This window comes from Cherax quadricarinatus, unplaced genomic scaffold, assembly GCF_038502225.1.
Source record: "Cherax quadricarinatus isolate ZL_2023a unplaced genomic scaffold, ASM3850222v1 Contig538, whole genome shotgun sequence".
NCBI lineage: Eukaryota > Metazoa > Arthropoda > Malacostraca > Decapoda > Parastacidae > Cherax > Cherax quadricarinatus.
Window position 1 is genome coordinate 38,971 of NW_027195564.1, and position 14,585 is coordinate 53,555.

The 14,585-nt window shown below is 39.3% G+C and overlaps 1 long non-coding RNA gene across 2 annotated transcripts in view; it reads left to right on the forward strand.

The window, feature by feature from the left end:
• The window catches only part of LOC138851409 (uncharacterized), a 138,397-nt gene that overhangs the window by 38,592 nt on the left and 85,220 nt on the right, over nt 1–14,585 (forward strand). The gene's annotated exons all lie outside the window — the stretch shown is intronic.

The following is a 14,585-nucleotide window of genomic DNA, read 5'->3' on the forward strand; positions in this document are numbered from 1 at the left end:
ACATCCTGAGGGACAAAATTTAAGGATCAATGGTAAAAAGACAAACAGCCCCAAACATTATTGGGTTATCCTGGATGTCTACTCCTCTGGATGATAAATCCGAAGAAAATCTTGTCTTAACCTAGCCTAACTAAACCTTACCTAACATTACTTTGAAATGGGCTGCAAACCCTGTGTAAAGAATTTACCTGAATGCTCAGAGGGCAGGTTCAGTGATGGAATACTTCAGTAGGCTAATTACCCATGCTAAGCAGGTCCAACTCTCATCTACTCAAATACCTGCCGAACTATAAAGGTGCCCAAGGTTCTTGCCTTTTATTTATTTCCAATTTGTGCACACATACAGAGGTACAAAAAAAATACAGATAAGAGCAGTATGCCAAAGCCACTTATACTATGCATAGCATTACGGGCTGGCTTAAAATTAACTTAAGATTAACTAAGCAATGATTATTATTATTATTATTATAATCAAAAAGAAGCGCTAAGCCACAAGGACTATACAGCGCTGCTACTAAGCAATGATGAAATCAGTGATAAAACATTAATGTAAACAGATAACTATAAAGCACAAGTGAGTATTACAAAGACAGGTCATATGGTTGCATTCAGTTAGGTAGTGATTCTGTTAGGTAGTGTATTTAAAAAATAATAAAGTTAGATTGGGTTTTAGGTTTAACATTTATGTGATATAATTGTGAGAAACATTTAAGATATACAATTTATAATGTTCAGTTATTCAGTATTTATTTGGTTTTGGGTGAGTAAGTAATCTTTGAGAAGAGACTTGAATTTATAAACAGGTTGTGTTTCTTTTATATTTACAGGTAATGAATTCCAGATTTTAGGGTCTTTTATGTGCATTGAGTTTTTGCATAGTGTGAGATGGACACGAGGAACATCAAAGAGTGATCTGTGCCTTGTGTTATGGTCATGTGTTCTGTTGAGGTTGGCAAGGAGATGTTTGAGGGGAGGGTTAATATCAGAGTTAAGTGTTCTATGTATGTAATAGGTGCAGTAATAAGTATGGATGTTTTGTATGGTGAGTAGGTTTAGTGTATTGAATATTGGTGGAGTGTGCTGCCTGTAGTGAGAATTTGTTATCATTCTAACTGCAGCCTTTTGTTGGGTAATTAGTGGTCTGAGATGGTTAATTGTTGTTGAGCCCCATGCACAAATTCCATAGGTGAGATAGGGGTAAATAAGAGAGTGATATAGGGCCAGGAGGGCTGACTGTGGAACATAGTACCGTATCTTCGATAGTATGCCTACAGTCTTGGAAATTTTCTTAGAAATTTGATGTATATGTGTATGAAATTTGAGTCTATTATCAAGGTGGATTCCTAAGAATTTTCCCTCTGTTAGTTTTGTGATAGGTGATCCATTTATCATTATGTTAAGAGGGACATCTGTAGCTCTGTTACCAAACTGAATGAAGTAGGTTTTGTCAATGTTTAGTGTAAGTTTGTTAGTCCTCATCCAGGTAGATATTTTCTGTAATTCGGTATTTACAGTATTGGTCCAAACGTATATATACGTTTTTTCAACATTTGAAAATATGTAAAAAAGTAGATCTTTTTGTTTTTTTACATTTGAAAATGTGTAAAAAAACTTTGATCTACTTTTTCTTTTGTTATACTGTATTTGAAAATACGAAAAAAAAACGTAGATCTACTTTTGTAGCACTACACGTGTGAACATAGATCTGCTTGGACCGTTTACGGGTTAATAATGCTATCTGGAAGTCTGTGCCACACATCTACAGCTCTGTTGCCATATCCTTTGTAAATTTAACTTCCTCCAAATTACCAATGCTGTGAAGTCTGTATTGGTTAGATACTTTCAGGATATTGTTGATATCCCCTTTATTTCTTCCTATTTTTCATTTGTATATACCGTACAATGGTCCCTTAGTTATGATATTAATCTGCTGCAGAAGATGTATTGCATTTGAAAACTATCGTAACTCATACCCCAGATACCCCACCAAATGACTACCTCACCGGCAACTACCCGAACACACTGTTCCTAGCTCCGACTAACCCATACGAAGTCTCCCTTATTATCAACGCACTAAAAAACAAGGCAGGAGATTTAAATACCTTACCACCCCTTATATACAAAAAAGTGTCACAAGTGCTATCACCAATCATTGCAACACTCTTTAACAAATCCATTGAATCCTCCACCTTCCCTACAGTACTCAAAATAGCAAGGGTCACCCCGATCCACAAAGGAGGAGACCAAACAGAGTTGAATAACTATAGGCCAATATCCAACTTACACCCTCTCTCAAAAATCTTCGAAAAATTAATTCATAAACGAATCTACTCCTACCTTATCTCCCAAAACATACTCAACCCCTGCCAATTTGGATTCAGGCCTAATAAAAATACTAATGATGCTATTATACACATGCTAGAACATATATACACTGCAATAGAGAAAAAAAGAAGTCCCACTGGGGATCTTCATTGACTTACGTAAAGCTTTTGATACAGTTGACCATGACTTGCTCCACGTAAAATTGTCACACTATGGTATAAGAGGGCACTCCCTCAACTACCTCAAGTCTTACCTCAGCAACAGAAGCCAATATGTGTACGCAAATGGGGCAAACTCTTCTGCACAACCAATTACAGTTGGTGTCCCACAGGGAAGTGTCCTTGGCCCTCTTCTCTTTCTCCTATACATAAATGACCTTCCAAATGCTTCGCAATTACTCAAACCCACACTATTTGCAGATGACACTACATACGTCTTCTCTCACCCGAGCCCAGTCACGCTAGCCAATACTGTAAATACCGAATTACAGAAAATATCTACCTGGATGAGGACTAACAAACTTACACTAAACATTGACAAAACCTACTTCATTCAGTTTGGTAACAGAGCTACAGATGTCCCTCTTAACATAATGATAAATGGATCACCTATCACAAAACTAACAGAGGGAAAATTCTTAGGAATCCACCTTGATAATAGACTCAAATTTCATACACATATACATCAAATTTCTAAGAAAATTTCCAAGACTGTAGGCATACTATCGAAGATACGGTACTATGTTCCACAGTCAGCCCTCCTGGCCCTATATCACTCTCTTATTTACCCCTATCTCACCTATGGAATTTGTGCATGGGGCTCAACAACAATTAACCATCTCAGACCACTAATTACCCAACAAAAGGCTGCAGTTAGAATGATAACAAATTCTCACTACAGGCAGCACACTCCACCAATATTCAATACACTAAACCTACTCACCATACAAAACATCCATACTTATTACTGCACCTATTACATACATAGAACACTTAACTCTGATATTAACCCTCCCCTCAAACATCTCCTTGCCAACCTCAACAGAACACATGACCATAACACAAGGCACAGATCACTCTTTGATGTTCCTCGTGTCCATCTCACACTATGCAAAAACTCAATGCACATAAAAGGCCCTAAAATCTGGAATTCATTACCTGTAAATATAAAAGAAACACAACCTGTTTATAAATTCAAGTCTCTTCTCAAAGATTACTTACTCACCCAAAACCAAATAAATACTGAATAACTGAACATTATAAATTGTATATCTTAAATGTTTCTCACAATTATATCACATAAATGTTAAACCTAAAACCCAATCTAACTTATTATTTTTTAAATACACTACCTAACAGAATCACTACCTAACTGAATGCAACCATATGACCTGTCTTTGTAATACTCACTTGTGCTTTATAGTTATCTGTTTACATTAATGTTTTATCACTGATTTCATCATTGCTTAGTAGCAGCGCTGTATAGTCCTTGTGGCTTAGCGCTTCTTTTTGATTATAATAATAATAATAATCATTGCTTAGTTAATCTTAAGTTAATTTTAAGCCAGCCCGTAATGCTATGCATAGTATAAGTGGCTTTGGCATACTGCTCTTATCTGTATTTTTTTGTACCTCTGTATGTGTGCACAAATTGGAAATAAATAAATAAATAAATAAATAAATACATGGTTTTATGGTAATTCATTCTAAGACCCCAGAAGTGCAACCATTTCTGTACCTGGGACTTGAAGAGTTGGTGGTGTGCTAATGGGGGAGAGGATGGAGAGGAGTTACTGGTGGCAAGGAGAAGCTCCTTCCAATGACTGCCTCTTAAAAAATCTGTCTTGAGTTGATTGTTTGTCGCTTTCTTTTGAGGTTCTTAAAATAAGATAAAACATTTGTTTCAAAAACACAGGAAGAGTTCATTTTTTTTCAATACCTGGGTGCTATCTTATGATTCTTTTCACATCTTGCCAATAAGTAAACAACTGAATTTTAGCAACTATTATTCTGTGGTCATCTTCCACCACTTCCTCCCCATTGTCTTCATTTATCATCCGTAATTGCTGGAGCTCCACTGTTGTCAACTCTTGTCGCTGGTCCTGAATTAACTCCTCTACATCTTCACTAACTTAAAACCCTAGTGCCTCATCAAGAGTGACAGTCTCCTGGTTTACATCCTCCTCCTCAGCCTTAAATCCTTCAGTGTCATAGGTGACTGAAGGCCACAAGTTTTCTAGGAGCCATTGAGGCACTCAGTGAAAACTTCATTTCAGGAATTTTCTTTGAGCCTCACTCAGCCTAAGATGTTAAACTTAGTCTTCCAGAATTCCTAGAGGCTAATGATTATATATCCTGAAGTCTCAGAAAAGAAATTTCCAATCTCTGCTTCCAGAGATAGGACGAGTTCTGGATCATGTTTTTGTATATTATCCAAAAGTAACAATACCTTTAGAGGAAGTTTGTTTATTTGCAGGTAGCTCTGAACTGATAGATAAAGCACTTGTTGAGCTTCACGGAAGAATTGTCTTCTCACCCTGGTCTTCTTTTTGCAGTACCAAAACATGCCTAATCTGCCCTTGGATGCTTTTTGTTGTTTAAAGACTGGGGTTTTCTGAGTAGTAAACAAGCATAGGCTCTAGCTTGAAATCTCCAGAGGCACTGGCACTCAACAGCAGAGTAGGCTTCTGCCCAAGCAAAGTGGCCTCTTCCTTTGTGATGAATGTTTGCCTGAGCATTCTTTTCCAAAAAGAACCCTGTTTCATCCACATTAAACACTTGCTGAGGAAGATAACTCTCTGCCATAACAAGCTTTTCAAACTGAATCTTAACAGCTTCATCAAATTCCATATTAGCATTGAAAGATTCAAAATGCTTTAACACTTTTAATATTGGCCCTTCTCTTGAAATCTTCGAACACCTTTTGCTGGCTTTCAAATCATCATATGGAGTAGCATCGCTACTTTAGGGTAAATGGTGTTTTTTAAAAATCATAAATTTATCGTGCAGTCTCACATATAACTTGCAAGCACTGCCTCTCTCTTCTGCTTCTCTCTTAGCCACAATAGCAACAGTCCATCTCTATGATAATTTCTCTGCTCTTTTTCACTGGCTTAGATTCATCAGCCACTTTAATATTCTTTGTAATTTCTCTTTGCTTGATAATAGACCATTCCACTACTTCTAAGTCTTTCATCGTGTTTTTTTTTTTTCACAATTTCTTTTCTGATCTTCAGAGAAATTTCCTGTTTACTGCACACTTTAGTGGCCATGATGACTTGGTAACCAAGAGATGGCATAATTAAATCACAAATACATTTATATAGTGGACCCTCGGTTTTTGTGTTTAATCCGTTCCAGAGCAATCGGGGAAAATGGAAACCATTTCCCCCCTAAGAAATAATGTAAATCCAGTTAATCCGTGCCAGACACCCGGAAGTATTAACAAAAAAATTTGTTTTTTATTTTAAAGATAGATTTACATGCACAAAAGAATGAACATTCAACATGACACTTACCTTTATTAAAGGCTGTTGTTGATGGATGGAAGACAGGGAGGAGGGGAGAGGGAAGAGAGGTTATTGTTTGGAAGGGGAATCCCCCTCCATAAGGACTCTAGGTACCAAGTCCTTATCAGGGGTCACTTCCCTAGCTTAAATATAGATTTACTTGCAGAAAGGAATGACAAATAATTTTAAAGCACTAATAAAATGTATAAATGAACACTTAACATCACACTTGGTGTATGGCAGACAGGGTGGAAGGGAGAGGGAGGCAAGTTTATCGTTGGAGAATATGATACTAATGTCAACTCTACAGCTTATTTATCTATCACAATTCAACTAATATGAAATAATAAACAATGTTAATAACATAGAAACATGACATATACTCTAAAATGAATAAAATAAGTCATCATGTATGTCACAAGAGGTGTTGTGTTGGTGTTTTTGGGTGTATAGTAGGGCCCTGCTTTTCTGAGTTTTGCCTTACGGCGTTCCGCTAATATGGCGATCTCAAATTATGGCCAAAGCTTTCTATACAGCAAGTGGTCTTTCAAATACGGCACATGCCACCCGGTTTGTTTACATTCTCCATAAGCATATCTCTCTATTATGTAATAATAATCACTCTTTGGCACATTAAATGTCTAATTTTATATCAATATAGACATTTTTATAAATCCATCTTCGATATTTTCTTCAAAATTATGTAAGAAACGCGTTTCATGGAGATGTGGTTGCCGGGTGGAGGGAAAACATTATGTAATACTAATAATAATCACTCTTGGGCACATTAAATGTCTTATTTTACGTTAATATAGACATTGTCATTAATCCATCTATTATATTTTCTTCAAAATTATATAAGAAACATGTTACATAACATATAACATTTTATGTTTATACACTAAGGAGGTGTGGTAGCTGGGCAGAGGGAAAACATTGTCACTCCTCTTAAAACATAACTCTTTTGTTTACTATTCTCGGCATGAATTATTCATTACTTCTCCATTTGTTTATGATGGCATCTAAAGGTAGTTGATAGAAACGATTAAACTCAGTGAACATGGTACAGTGGACCCCCGCATACCGTTGGCCTTACATAGCGTTAAATCCGCATACCGATACATTTTATCGCTAAGATTTTGCCTCGCATACCGCTAAAAAACCCGCTCAATGCTGTTCGTCCGAGACGCGTCTAATGTGCGGCCTGAGCCAGCCTCACATGTTCTGCTGGTGGCATTGTTTACAAGCCAGCCTCCGCGGTAACATCCAAGCATACAATCGTAACATTTCGTATTATTACAGTGTTTTTGGTGATTTTATCTGCAAAATAAGTGACCATGGGCCCCAAGAAAGCTTCTAGTGCCAACCCTGTGGTAAAAAGGGTGAGAAATATTATTGAAATACTGTGGTACCATGGTCAACTGCTGATGCTGCTGCTGCTGTAGCACTGTCAGCTGCTGCTGCTGCTGTAGCACCATCAGCTGCTGCTGCTGCTGTACCACCATCAGCTGCTGCTGCTGTTGTAGTACCGTCTGCTGCTGCTGCAGTACCGTCTGCTGCTGCTGTAGCATCGTCTGCTGCTGCTGTAGCATCGTCTGCTGCTGCTGTAGCACTGTCAACTGCTGCTGCTGCTGCTGCACTGTGAGCTGCTGCTGCAGCACTGTGAGCTGCTGCTGCTGCTGTAGCACCGTCAGCTGCTGCTGCTGCTGTACCACCGTCAGCTGCTGCTGCTGCTGCTGCTGTTGTAGTACCATCTGCTGCTGCTGTAGCATTGTCTGCTGCTGCTGTAGCACTGTCAGCTGCTGCTGCTGCTGTAGCACTGTCAGCTGCTGGTGCTGCTGTAGCACTGTCAGCTGCTGCTGCTGCTGTACCACCGTCAGCTGCTGCTGCTGTAGTACCGTCTGCTGCTGCTGCTGCTGTAGTACCGTCTGCTGCTGCTGCTACTGTAGTACCGTCTGCTGCTGCTGCTGCTGTAGTACAGTCTGCTGCTGCTGCTGCTGTAGTACCGTCTGCTGCTGCTGTAGCATCGTCTGCTGCTGCTGTAGCACTGTCAGCTGCTGCTGCTGCTGCTGTAGCACTGTCAGCTGCTGCTGCTGCTGCTGTAGCACTGTCAGCTGCTGCTGCTGCTGCTGCTGCTGTAGCACCGTTGTTGGTGTGGCTTATTGAGAATACCAAGAAACAATTAACCCCAGAGGGTTAGCCACCCAGGATAACCCAAAAAAGTCAGTGTCATCGAGGACTGTCTAACTTATTTCCATTGGGGTCCTTAATCTTGTCTCCCAGGATGCAATCCACACCAGTCGACTAACACCCAGGTGAACAGGGAAAAACGCCTGGAACTAGTGCTCATATTGGTGAATTTAAAGCCAGCGAATGTTGGTTTGAGAGATTTAAGAATCACTGTTGCTGGATCAGTCAGCTGTTGCTGGATCAGTCAGCTGTTGCTGGATCAGTCAGCTGTTGCTGGATCAGTCAGCTGTTGCTGGACCAGTCAGCTGTTGCTGGACCAGTCAGCTGTTGCTGGACCAGTCAGCTGTTGCTGGACCAGTCAGCTGTTGCTGGACCAGTCAGCTGTTGCTGGATCAGTCAGCTGCTGCTGCACCATGGTCAGCTGCTGTTGCACCATCAGCTGTTTCTGAACATGACTCGTCCCAAACCTGTCCCGAACCTGTCCATCCAGCCTGAGCGCCTGCCTTGCCGTCATTGTTTACAAGCCAGGGTGGCTGGTTGCATGCATACATTCGATACATTTTGTATTATTCCATTATTTATAGTGCTTGTAACTGCTAAATAAGCCACCATGGGCCCAAAGAAAGCTTCTAGTGACAACCCTGTGGTAAAAAGGGTGATAAATACTATCGTACCACAGTCAGCTGCTGCTGCACCACAGCTGCAGCTGCACCACGGCCAGCTGATAAATTGGACCAGTCAGCTGTTGCTGCACCACAGCTGCTGCTGCACCACAGCTGCAGCTGCACCATGGTCAGCTGTTGCTGCACCCAGCTGCTGCTGCACCATGGTCAGCTGCACCACAGCTGTTGTTGTTGCTGCACCACCATCAGCTGTATTACTCGAAGATGTGGAGAGAGTGTTGTTGGTGTGGCTTAACGTGAAACAATTACCGAGAAACAATTAACCCCAGAGGGTTAGCCACCCAGGATAACCCAAGAAAGTCAGTGCATCATCGAGGACTAACTTATTTCCATTGGGGTCCTTAATCTTGTCTCCCAGGATGCAACCCACACCAGTCGACTAACACCCAGGTGAACAGGGAAAAATGCCTGGAACTAGTGCTCATATTGGTGAATTTAAAGCCAGCAAAGGTTGGTTTGAGAGATTTAAGAGTCGTAGTGGCATACACAGTGTGATAAGGCCTGTTCTGGAAGAAAATGCCAAACAGGACCTACAGTACTCAGGAGGAAAAGGAACTCCCAGGACACAGTGTCTCATCAGTCATTGCTGCATCTTCAATTAAGGTAAGTGTCATTTATTCTTCATTTAGTAGAGTAGTTCATGCACAATATATATTGTGCATGTACTACTCTACTATTGTGCATGTATCCTTCTCTTTGTGTGTAGGAAAATGTATATTTCATGTGGTAAAATTTTTTTTTTCATACTTTTGGGTGTCTTGCACGGATTAATTTGATTTCCATTATTTCTTATGGGGAAAATTCATTTGCATAACGATAATTTCGCATAACAATGAGCTCTCATGAACGGATTAATATCGTTATGCGGGGATCCACTGTATTTCGATGGTAATAACATGTCTCTGGGCCACATTAAATATCGTGTAGCCATGTAGGTAGGTGTAGGTATGTAGGCCAGGCGGACTACATACTTACATTATTGTTATTATAACTGATAATTTTACGTATGTGTACCTTTACCTAAGTAAACTTACACACTGTGCTGGCATGCAGGTATACATTAAAATCACTAAGAGTGTCTTATTAATCTTGAAGATACCATATTAATAATGATAATAATAACACAATAATCACTCTAAGGAGCATTAAATATATAAAATGTTAATATAGACATTTTGCTTAATCCATCTAAATACACCCTACAGCAGAATAAATTAACATGAATATGAGATGTGGTAGCCAGGCAACTTGTGGTAGCCAGGCAACCTGTAGGACTTGTGGTAGACAGGCAACTTGTAGGACTTGTGGTAGCCAGGCAACTTGTAGGACTTGTGGTAGCCAGGCAACTTGTAGTCCAACATCAGAGAAAATGTGTCACTATAATATTACTGAGGGTAACTAGAAAATTATTCCTTTCGTATGCCTTCACTCAGGGCGTCATTTCTTCTAAAAATGGTGTTACACGAGAATGGGAGTGTTTCTCTTTATTTATTCTACTGTATCAATATGGAGACAACATGTACACAATGTAAAGTGACGAAAACAAGATGTGTTCGGCTGGTTTGTTTACATTATGTGTGGGTGAGGTGGTGAGAGCTGCCTTTCCTGGCTACCCATACTTCCCAACCTGACTTCATACAAATATAACTCACCTCTCACCCTACATTAAGACTACAAATATTTTAAGGTAATTATTGAGTGTACTATATATGCATTGTATTGCTTTAGGGAGCTTAACCCTTTGAGGGTCTGTCCCGTAGATCTACGGCTTTACGTTCAGGGTCCAAACCGTAGATCTATGTCATGAGCTCAGCTCACTCTGATAAACTGTGAGTGGTACATTTGGGCCTAGATATGAGAGAATACATCTATGTGGTATGTGTGCACCACATAAAACAGATCCCGCAGCACGCTGTGTATGAGAGAAAAAAACTGAAATCATGATTTTTCGATTAAAACAGCGACTTTGCAGTGTTTTTTCGTATGTTTTTTATAGTTCTATTTGAGATTTCTTGGTCTCATTTGATAGAATGGAAGACATATTACAGAAATAGAGATGATTTTGATTGGTTTTAGCAATGGAAATGGCTTGAAACTGAGCTCAAAGTAGCAGAAATGTTAAATTTTTGCCGATATTCAAGAGTAAACAAACGACCTCACACGTCTAATACACGACAGCTGGTGGGTCTAATATGAATTCACAAATATGGTGATGATATTTATACAATTATTACAGTATTGCATAACAGTAAATCTTCTATTTTTTGGTGTGAATAAAAATTCATTATGTGAATAAAAAATAAAAATGGAATTTATTTGTAAAGCCTCAAAACGTAACTAATGAACAGAGGAAATGTTAGTTTAGTTCCAGGAATACCTACATTGTTTATTCTGGACCCTATTTTGAAATTGGAATATTTTGAACTTTGTGTTAAATTGGCCAAATTAACAATTTCTGATCACTTTAATTTGTAGTTGAAACAGTTGACTTGGCGATTTCTTGTGCTCAATCGATAGAATAGAAGTAATACTAGTGAAAGAGCTAAGAATTTGGTTGACTGGAATAATGTAATTGGCCTAAAATGGGAGTCAAAGTCGGCAAAATCGCCGATTCGTAAATATCGCTGACACATCAAAATTCGCGAGAGCATAATTTCGTCAATTTTCCATCAAATTTCGTACTTTTTGTTTTATTACCTTCACAAAAAGATTCTCTACCATTTCATAAGAAAAAATAACAAATTTTTTTTTTGAAAATTCTTGGACACTGGGGCACCACTTCAGATATGGGCCTTGGACCCTGAAGGGGTTAATATACGATATTTAAAACATCCCAGAGAGGTAAAATACGCATACATTCATTATTTACCTTAACCCTATCAGGGTCCGTCCCGTAGATCTACGGCTTTATGTTCAGGGTCCAAACCGTAGATCTATGCCAAAATTCTAGCGCCGTCAAATTTAGCACGAGAAGGCTGGTAGGCCTACATCTAAGAGAATGGGTCTGGGTGGTCAGTGTGCACACCACAGAAAAAATCTGGACACCCGCATGGCATTGTGGGAACGCCGGCAAAGTAGCTTTGTTCATAGTGCCTGGCGGCAAGGAAGCTCTCACTCCCCACTCACTCTCAGGGCGAATTCTGACTCTCCTCTTCACAACTTACAGTTCTAAGACTGATGGAAGTGGAACTGAAGATGAATTCTATGGTTTTGAACCATATGGTACCATTGTGCCATATGGTACAATGGTACCATATGGTACAATGGTGCCATGTCATACAATGGTATCATATGGTACAATGGTATATGGTACAATGGTACCATATGGTACAATGTACCATATAGTACATTGTACCATATAGTACATTGTACCATATGGTACAGGGTACAGGGACCCTAATGGAAATAAATCTGTCTGACTTTTTTGGGTTATCCTAGGTTCTCCAAACATATGCTGCTAAGTATGATATTCTATGTAACTTTATTTGTGTATAACTAAATAAACTTACTTATGATGCCACATGCACTTGAGTAAGTTTATTCAGGTGTACAGAAATACAATTACACAGATTATCATACATAGCAGCATACGTATAAAATCATAGGATAACCCAAAAAAGTCAGGGTGACTTATTTCCATAGTTATCCCTGTATCTGTACCATATGGTGTCCTGTACTGTATGGTACAGGGTATCTGTACCATATGGTGTCCTGTACTGTATGGTACCTTGTACCATATGGTACCCTGTACCATATGGTACCCTGCACCATATGTTATCCTGTACTGCATGGTACCCTTTACCATATAGTACAATGTACCATATGGTACCCTTTAACATATACCATGTACCATATGGTCAATAGGTGTTGGTGGCATGAGACACCAGCCAAGACTGAGTGAGTGGCGACAAGCTAGCTACTGACTCCGCAGTTTCCGAGACAAAGTGCTTTGTCATCCACCTCAAGGAACACGTAAAGTTCCTGTACACTTGTAAATATATAATAGAACATTACTAATATACAACATTTTTGCATATTTTTGTTGTAAACAATTATTGTAAACAAAATAATAATGAAAATATTAGTATGTTTGTGTTGAATACAACAGTACCATATGGTACAATGAACCATATGGTATCATTGTACTGTATGGTACAATGTACCATATGGTACCATTGCATCATATGGTACCATATGGTACCATAATTCCATGTGGTATCATAAGGTACCATTGCACCATATGGTACCATTGTATCATATGGTACCATTGTACCAAATGGTGCCATTCTACCATATGGTACCATTGTATCATATGGTACCATTGTATCATGTGCCATATTGTACCATATGGTACCATTGTATCATATGATGCCATTGTACCATATGGTACCATTGCACCCTATGGTACCATTGCACCCTATGGCACCATTGTACCATATGGTACTATATGGTACCATTGTATCATGTGCCATTGTACCATATTGTACCATATGGTACCATTGTATCATATGGTGCCATTGTACCATATGGTACCATTGCACCCTATGGCACCATTGTACCATATGGTACTATATGGTACCGTTGTATTCAACACAATAACCAGACTAATATTTTCATCATTTTGTTCACAATAAACTTATAAACAAGTTTTGTAAGCAATATAATGATAAACAAGTTAGTGCAGTTATTGTGTTGAATACAATGAGTGTACACTTATACAATATACATTATACTGGTCTCACAGGCCACAAATGTTATTAGAAAAAGTAAAAAATTAGAAAAAAAAAGAAAAAAGTATAAAAAACAAAATAAAAAAATGGGATTTTGCGGAAGTCATTGATGTAGCCGCCACCCGGTCATTTTGGGCCAACTTCCCGCCGCTGTATCTCGGCAAGTACTGATCAGAAAAAACTTTTTTTTGTCTTATTACCTTCACAAAAATATACTCTTTAATTCTGTAAGAAAAATAATTTTTTTTTTTTTTTTCAAAATTTCTTGGACACTGGAGCACCAATTCAGATTTTGGCCTTAAGATAAGATAAGATAAGATAAGATTTCGTTCGGATTTTTAACCCCGGAGGGCTAGCCACCCAGGATAACCCAAGAAAGTCAGTGCGTCATCGAGGACTGTCTAACTTATTTCCATTGGGGTCCTTAATCTTGTCCCCCAGGATGCGACCCACACCAGTCGACTAACACCCAGGTACCTATTTGCTGCTAGGTGAACAGGACAACAGGTGTAAGGAAACGTGTCGAAATGTTTCCACCCGCCGGGAATCGAACCCGGGCCCTCCGTGTGTGAAGCGGGAGCTTTAACCACCAGGCCACCAGGACCCTGAAGGGGTTAAAATATGAGTAGTCTTAATATAGGAAGAGAGGTGAATATTATTTATTTGTAGGAAGTCAGTGTAGGTAGCCGGTAGGTGTAGCCCGCCTGGGCTACACCTACCGGCTACCTACACCGTGGCCCAGAGCCATATTATTAAGTATGAGACGGGGAGCCAGTGCTACCTACACCTGGGCTACCTGCACCTGACTTCCTACAAATAAGTCCTACTCACCTCTCTCGCTACATTAAGATTACAAATACTTTAAGATGAGTAATGAATTTATTGTGAATGTATTTTACTTTGTGTGTTTTAATGCCTAGTTCTATTACTAACTTAATATAATTTAGTGTAAACTTGTTGTCTGGCATTTATATGCATTTATAAATGGAAAAAAATGGTGTTCTGCCTTCCAGCGATGTCTGCTTTCCGGCGGCAGACTGGAATCTAACCCGCCGTATAAGTGGGGCCCTAATGTACATACATCTAGGTTTTTCTCCTTTCTCTAAATAGCTCTTGTTCTTTATTTCTTCTATTGTCCATGGGGAAGTG